Source organism: Hydra vulgaris, chromosome 04, assembly GCF_038396675.1.
Source record: "Hydra vulgaris chromosome 04, alternate assembly HydraT2T_AEP".
NCBI classification, from domain to species: domain Eukaryota; kingdom Metazoa; phylum Cnidaria; class Hydrozoa; order Anthoathecata; family Hydridae; genus Hydra; species Hydra vulgaris.
This window is the reverse complement of record NC_088923.1, coordinates 25,002,132-25,011,325: the sequence shown is the minus strand read 5'-3', so window position 1 is coordinate 25,011,325 and position 9,194 is coordinate 25,002,132.

Genomic DNA, 9,194 nt, shown 5'->3' with positions numbered 1-9,194 from the left:
TAAATATAACATATTTAAACAAAGTTTAAATATACAATAGTTAATAATGTGTATTTTTATCACGGTTAGCACGGATCCTGATAATGCCAACCTAGCTTACTCAAGAACGCCATTTAAATGGGGTGATAAAGTACACATCAAGACAGCCCTTGATGCAAATTTTGAAATCTTTTAATTTTGTGCGCGGAATTTAATTTCAATGTAATGCCATAATAAAAACACCTGTAGAATGAGAACCACAACATTTAATTTGATAAAAATAAGCGCAAATGTAACATATGGCCGCACCAAACTCTAGATAAATTTTCATTTCTGGATTAATTTACTGGTTAAGGATTTATGGAAATTTTAATTTTTTATTTTGTTTGTTTTTTGCTAATTAAACCTCAAAACGTTACGGATTACTGTGGTATTCAATCACTATTTTCAAAATTATGGTTACATGAGTGTTCCACAATGTAATACCAACAATTTACATGAGTGTTCTACTATGTAATACCAACAATTTACATGAGTGTTCTACTATGTAATACCAACAATTTACATGAGTGTTCTACTATGTAATACCAACAATTTTTGTTTTAATTGTTTTATTGCTACTACTACCATTTTCATTTTATAGACCAAAATATTGATTTGCTATTTACAGCACGGTTTGACTTGGCTTAATTAAGAAAATTACGAAAACGTCAGCATTTTCTAAGGTATAAACTACTGGCAAAAATGCGTGAAAACGTTAAAAATGATTTGTATTCATGTTAATGGATTATTATTCAATATTTTTAAAAGGGGTAGTTTGATTTAGTAAAGTTGGATTTAGTGAATTGCCAAAATACCAAATCAAGCAAAGGTTCACGAAGAAAATCGAAAATTTGTGTGCTTGCTCTGTCTGAAAAAATGTTTAGGACAGCTTATTGCTTTCAAATCAGATTGAATATGTTAACTGTACGATCAAAGATCAATATCAGTGATTCTTGGGTGCCACACAGAGACAGTTTTAGGGTGTGTGTGTGTTGAGGGGGGTGGAGCATTCACCAAAAAAAGGTGATTTTTAAGTTATAGTCGGTTTTTTTACGAACTTTGTTGGCTAGTCGGGTATTTGACACAAATCATTTGGATAAATTTTACTTTTCATTTTTGTTATTTTTTTAGATTTAAGAAGCCTGTTGGATTCACCCCTTCATTTTATCCGTCGAATTGCCTCTGGTACCGCAAGGACTCTGCAAACCGTATAAAACAATTTTGCACAGAAAATAGGAAAAGAAATTACCTTTGTCTGATAAAATGTTTAGGGCAGCTTACTGCTTTTAAATCCAAATTATAACTTATACTTAAATAATTTTTACATATATATTCATAGAAAATCTTAAATAAAAGAGACAAGATAGGTTTTAGGAAGTATATCTCTAACAAGTTTCTAATCCCTTTAAAAAAAATAGTTTAAAAACAGAAATTCAGAAAGTTTTAAACAAACTTTCAAAACGAAGTTTAGTATATTTCAGCTCAAAGTAGTGCCCTGCCACTATCAAGCGTTCCAAAATTGACCTCTCTTGCTTTTGTAAATGTACAATTAAATACGAGACTATCAAACAAACTATCAAACGGATTAAAGAAACTTGTCAGAACTATAAACAAAACATCAAGCAGCAAGATGGTAGAGCCAATTATTATAAGAATTTCTTATAAGCAGGTCAACACTTGAGTGATTTCTTCACTTGCAGTGACATAAAAAATACCGACGGAAAAAGAGACTCTGATAAAGTTTGGTTTGTTGCTCTCTGCATTGATTTATCAAGTCTTGTGAATCATGTTATCCAATCTCGCAAAATTTCTGGTGGATATTTTGTTAAGCTCGGAACTGATGCTGGTAAAGGTTTTTCAAATTTTGTCTTAGCATTGTTGATAATACATTAAGGGTTGATACCAGCTCACCGCCTCAAAAACAACCTCTCACTCAAAGGACTCAAGTTAAGAGACAAACTCTTGTTGCAGTATCAGAAGATTTGCCACTCCAACATTTGTCACTCCAACATTGGACAAATCTGGTCATTGATTAATGCAATTGAAGTTAGACTAATTTTGGCTTTTAATACGAAAGTTGCAAATATAAATTGTGGTCTTCAAATTCATTTAAGTATGCACCTTTGCACATGTGCGTGTGACGTCAAATCGAAGTGTCCTGCCAAATCTGGAAACTTGCGAATACAGGGCTAAATCAAACCTAACCTCGAGTCTTTTCAGAAATCTGGCAAGATTGCTAGTGCTTTGGTAATGTCATTCGAAAGCTAACCATTAGTGGGCCTGACACCATTCTCATAATATAATGTAAAAAATAGGGTTTACATAGTTATTTTTTATCACTTCATTTTGAAAGTAAAAAAAACTGTTGATATTACTTAGCAGAACACTCACGTAACCTTTATTTTGAAAATAGTGATCGAATATCACAGTAATTGGTAAATTTTTTTTAACATACTATTAATTGATTTTTGAGGTATAAGTAGCAAAATACTAAAAAAATATAAATTAAAACTGCCATTATACAGTAAACAAATCAGACTGAAATTTTTTCCAGAATTTGGTCTGGCCATATGCTTCATTTGCACCAACTTTTATTAAGTTATATCAGGGGCTCTCATTCTACAGGTGTTTTTATTATCGCACTTCAAAGTCAAAATTTCACTCAATTTGAACATTCAAATTGAGCTCCGCGGACAAAACTTAAAGATTTCAAAATTTGCCTCACAGGATCCTTGATGTGTACGCTATTATATTATTATTATTATTATTATTATTATTATTATCAATTAAAAAAGCGACGTTCTTGGGTCAGTTAGGTTGGCATTATCAGGATCCGTGCTAACCGTGTTTAGTTTCAGTTTTTCTAACAATAAAAGAAGCTTGTGTACCAAGGGCTGGAGTTTTTCAATGTATTAATTGAAGGTCCTAGACTTGTCTGAAAATGGTAAAACTGATATGATACCTCTATTCTAATTACTTTGTATTAATATAGGTATAATGACTTAAATTATAAAAGTCCGTCATGAAGAAGGGTTTAAAAATTAGTGGCTCTAAGTACAATAAACTTTTTTTAATTTTACCTATTGCTAATAGCTATTGCACCTACGGCCGGTTCCTTAAAATTAAGTTTAACTCCTTAATAAAATTAAGTTTGACTCCATACTAAAATTAAGTTTAACTCCTTAATAAAATTAAATTAACTCCTTAATAAAATGGCAACAAAGATTGACATATTTAATTAAAAATTTATTTAATCTTAGATTGTTTTCAACAAATTTATCAAGTTATACTTGATTGCAACACTAAAATAAATGAAAAAATTGACTAATAGTTCTGAGCAAAATCAAAAAATAAATCTATGCGTAAAATGTTTATCACAAAACAGCCGCGAGAAAAAAATTATTCTGCCACAATTAAATCTCAACAGTCTACTTACAATGGCCCTAAGCAGAAGCAAATTATTCAGCCCTAGGTACAAGACTTGAAAGCCTCATGAAAAATGTGATCTATAAACAAACCAGGATTGAGAGGAAACTAATTGATTATCTCATTTAGTGCTTAAGTAACAAACAGTATAATATATAAGAACTTATAGAAGACATTTCCACTAGGATTGTAAAACAATCCCAGTGGAAATGTCTTCTATAAGATACCATTGGAAAAAAGGTACTTTAGGTCATCAAAACGGGTTTTCTATTGCTGTAGAAAGCTCTCTTGGAAGCATAATCTAGAACTTTATAGTTTTTAAATAAAGTGGAGTAGCCCTTGGTACAAAAAGCCCTAAAGTAAATAAACTTTCCCTTTTCAATTTTTAAAAATGACACAAAATTAAAGATTTTAAAAAAAGTCTTTCTTTGCTAAGTCTTTCTAAAAGACTTTGTTTGCCTCTTTTTGCGTGCATGTCTAAATTATCCACTCTCTGTTTAATAACAATAGCAAACATATAGTTTGTTAGTAAAACCCGTACGTGATCTTAGTCATGCTTTGATCCACCTCATCACGCTAAATGTTCTTTCAACTGTTGCAGAAGACATGGTTTATGTAGAAAATCATTTTTTAATCGTGACATCTGAATCATTGTTTGCGCCTGATCATAAAATTGAAATTCTTAACCAATTTTATGTCAGTTGTCACTTTTTTTTTACACTTCATTTCCATTTTCGAATTACCATCACAATGTGCACTAGGTGCAATTGTGATGATAATTTGAAATAAAAAACTCTTAAGTCAATATGTGTTTGTATTATACAAATACCTATTATATAAAAATTAGATGTATATATAAATTATACGTGACAGGTTATATAAAAAAGTTTCTATAATAAACAGCTTTACACTTTTTATTCTAGTCTCAGATCGAATCTTCACCATTTTAATCGAATCTTCACCATTTTAATCGAATCTTCACCATTTTAATCGAATCTTCACCATTTTAATAAAATCTATTGCTTTTTTCTGTCAGTCTTTCTTCTGAGGATTCTTTGAGTTCAATTTCAAAATTTAGGAGACAGAGCCAGATCTTTCGGACAATATTTAATTTAAATATTGTTCCGAAAGATCTGGCTCTGAAAATCCAACAGTTTTCTACATCTTCAGAAGATGAGTTTAAAGCTGCCTAAATTCTGCATATTTGAAGGTGATAACATTTCCAGCTGGCATCCAACTTTCTCTTTACTTTTTAGACAAATCTGAAGCTGTAAAGTTCAGGTGTTTTAAATTCCTCACGTATCCCTGAAAACAAGGCAATCAGTTTGAGACTCACCCTAACAATTGCACACAACTTCTCTGACACAGAGTAACAATTTTGAAGCACTCGGCATAATTAGGTAGGATATTTGAATACCAGTGCTTGGGAATAGGCCATTCAGCAAACAAAGATGGCTAAACCATTTATAACACTTTAGATTTTTTTTTACCAAAAACATCATTGGTGGTGTATAACAAAATTAAACAATAGCATTATAAAGAGATTAAAGATCTTCGAGACCGAACCAATGGACTAACTAACAATCAAAAACAGCAGCCAGTCATTTGGTATAACAAAGCGCAACTCTTATGTTAACTTAGCAGCAACCGAAATGAAAACTAGAAAAGAAATTGTCAAATTTAGTTGTTATAGGCTTTAAAAATTTCGAAAATAGGAACCATGATGACGATGTAAAGGAGTTCTTTGAAGCAATCAAAGTAAACCATGAGGAAATCGTTCGCGTTTGTCTTTACACAAAAAAAACAAAAAAATTAACCAATCAGTTAATAGAACACGAACAAGAATTAGCAAAATCCAACAGGTGTGAAACAAGTGGTGTTCAAATCAACAAGCACACAAAAAGAAGCTCTAGCGAAATGTGACTTCTTTTATGAGAAAGCATTAAGACGAATATACACTCGAGAAATTTGACCTGCATCAGGGCAAGAAACTGTCAAAAACTTACACAACAAAAAGAAGCAACGAATGAAGATCTTATAAACGCCAACCTGAAAAAGCCTTTTTTCTAGATCTCTGCACTGCACAAAACGTTTTGTGAAATACACAAAAAATTTGGTTACTTTAACAAAAAGATTTGGTGAATATTTATGCACTAAATTTTTTTGTTAAAGTAACCAAATAATTTGGTAAAATTTATTTTGTAAATTTCACAAAATGGTTTCGTAAATTTCACAAAATGATTTTGTAAATTTCACAAAATGATTTTGTGAATTTCACAAAATGATTTTGTAAACTTCACCAAAAATAATTGGTGCATAAATATTCACCAAATGTTTTTGATAAGATAACCAAATATTTTGGTAAATTTCCGTTAAATCACTTTTAGTGTGTGCGGATAGTTAACCAATAAATTGCCTTTATTTTCAGACAAAACAGAACTTTAAATACCTCGCAAAAAAACTCCATTTTATTATTATTGGATAATTATCTATAAATATTATTTTGTTTACACATAATGCAACTATACAGTCAACTTAAAGATTTAACTCAGAAGCCAATTCACTTGCTTTCGGACATGATACGTCTAAATCGGGACAATTAAAACAATATATGAATTTTTGTAAAAATATCCAAGCTGGAAAACTTGCAGTATTGCATTCCTTATCCAAGATCAGAAGACAAATAATTGAAAATGATAAAGAATCATCCATAAAATCTTTACGCAAGAACGTAAATATCAGTAATAACATTAAACTCACTTGAATCAATTTAAACGAAAAATCCATTGCTTTCAAGGGGGTTTCAAAGGACCACCAGTGATTGTTGTACACAACAACAGCAATGTTTGGTGGTACAGCATAAACTAAAGGTTGAAGTGTCAGCCTCAGGTCATTATATAATACCCTAATGTTATTGATTGACAGCTCAGCATTTTCAACTGACTGAAAAAATAAACAAATAATAATAATTAGGCAACGTAAGTAACAACAATTATTTTAATCACATTTTTTTAATTTTGAATCAAATTTTAGTAGTTTATTTATATCTAATATACATTGACTAGAAAAAGAAATGATTCGCCACATTCTATAACACTAGGAATTCAGGATTTTCTCTTTGCTTCTTTATCATTCGTTCCATACGCGTATATATATATATATATATATATATATATATATATATATATATATATATATATATATATATATATATATATATATATATATATCCACATGAATGTATAAATATGATTTTTCTATTTTCAGTTTAGTGTACATAGGTAATTTTCCACCCTCTTCAAAACTGTCAATCTGTCAGATTGAAAGCTCTCATTAATATGTTTATGCTAATCATAAATTTTAATTTAAAATAAAAAACTAACCATCTTGCATGCAATATTTCTTGGCAACTAGGCCTATCAATTTTTTTGCATGTAATGGGATTTTTTGAAACAAAAAGTTGTTGCAATGCTCATAGTACTTCTGCATGCTCAATTGAGTAAAATCGATATTTACCTATAAAAAAAGACGTTATTTTGTATTTCTGTGGTAACATATAGTCAGTAATATATAGACATATGTAATGAAATATAAATATTTAAAATACTTACCAATGCATCTGATTTTAGATCCAAAAGAAGTTTAAAATTCGGAATGTCTTTGGTGCCTGCTTGAAAACTTTTCAACCTAAATTTCGAAGTTGATTTCCTTTTCTAGCACTTCCATCCATGGTTGACTATTAAATTTAAGCCAATTCAGGTCATCTTGAATTTCTTCTTCTATATAAATTTTAAAATGTAAAAAAAAAAAAACTAAAATTTTCTCTATAACGTGATATAAAATTGTGCAAAGATGAATATACATTTTATCAAAATACAACTTATAAAACAAAATTTCAACGATTAATTATAACAAAGAAGTTGTTAGGATTCACTTCGGCTTTGTTAGGATTCACTTCGGCTCAAAATAGCTGGTTCTATAATCAAATAATATCATTATTCACATGGGTTGCAAACAGTAATACTAGTATTGTGAGAGTGAGAAACATTACATAAAAAAATCAAGTGTTTTAAGTATACTCTTATCAAGTATTTAAAAATGTTATAGCCACTGAAAAGCTTTTTTCTTTTTTAAATATGTAAGACAAATACCAAAAGTAGCATCTCCATTTTCTTTTGTACAGTTTTGAGGTTCAAAGAACATGCTAGACATACTAAGAGAAGCTAAATATTATTTATAAAACATTAGGTATATTTTTGCAAAAAATTTTATGTATGAAATATTAAAAACATAAAAACAAGTAACAAGTAATTTGACAATATAATGATTTGCTTTTCATTGCTTTCACTACTTATTGTATCTATGTGAATTTATTGTATCTATGTGAATTTATTGTATCTATGTGAATTTATTGTATCTATGTGAATTTATTGTATCTATGTAAATTTATTGTATGTGAATTTTGAAACACATGACAAAAAGTAATAAAAATAATAAAAGTACTCGAAAATGTGTTCTGTATTGAATTGGTCTTAGAGAAATGAGCTAACTCAACATCTTTAACAAGATTGAAATTATCTTCCACTAAAGTAGATAAAAATTGTGTTATATGTAATATTTCCATAATTATTTAAAAATATTATTATATAAAAATACTTAATCAAAATACCTTAATGTAAAACTGGTGCATGATCACAATAGGCACACAAATCAAAATCTTTCTTTTTTGTGTATTGATCGCAATCACAACCAGCTCTGAGACATTGCATTCTATTTCTTCCTTTTTTATATTTCATTTTTAATGTCACTTTAGAAATAAAGTAAAATAAAGTAACAGAAAAGCAATTTTTCATTATCTAAGATTTTTATTACGTTATATCAATTATATAAATTTATTTTGAAAAAATAACACTAAATGACTAAAGAAACCAAAAAATGAAGTAATGAAAATATATCAATTTAAAAGTTATAGTAAAACTTATAGTATACTATAATAGTATATAGTATACTTATATGTATATTTATCTATAATATAATTATTTTGTGGGCTATATATATTATAGTACAAAATGTAACAATAAATAGTAAATGAAAACTAGTCAATAATTTAACGTAATATAAAAAAAAAAAAAACATTGGTTTGAAATAAATACATAAAACCAGTTCACTAAAAACAGATACCAAATACCAAAATACATTTATATAGAAAATAAATATTTGTTCAAAACTTTTTTTTTTTTTGTAATTCATCTTCCCAAGGCCGATAAGGCCACTACAGATGAGGAGGGTTATAACCAGGGTTATAACCACTACTTGTGATTATAACCCTGCCTCAACTCTATAACACTGAAACACGAACTTTGACGAACAAGGCCGCTGCGCAGAGAAACAAGTTGAGCGCGGTACAACCAGGGACGTGGTGGTAATCGAAAGAAAAATAACCTTTGTAAACTAAATAAGAAATGAAATTAAAAAAGTGCTCTGATGGATTCAGATGGCAATAACACCTTACATATTACCTATAAATACCTAATTAGTTTCAAGTAAAGACATTATTTGAAAAATTTTAAATTTTTCGTTATAACCATTAAAACTTGTCATTGAAAAAACCTATAGTTTCTTCTGTGACACAAATTTAGAATGCCTATAACTAAAAACTTAGAATGCTACTAACAATGTCTTTATTCCAAATTAAATAGATATAATATCTATTTAATTTGGAGTAAAGACATGGCTTGTTGAATTCT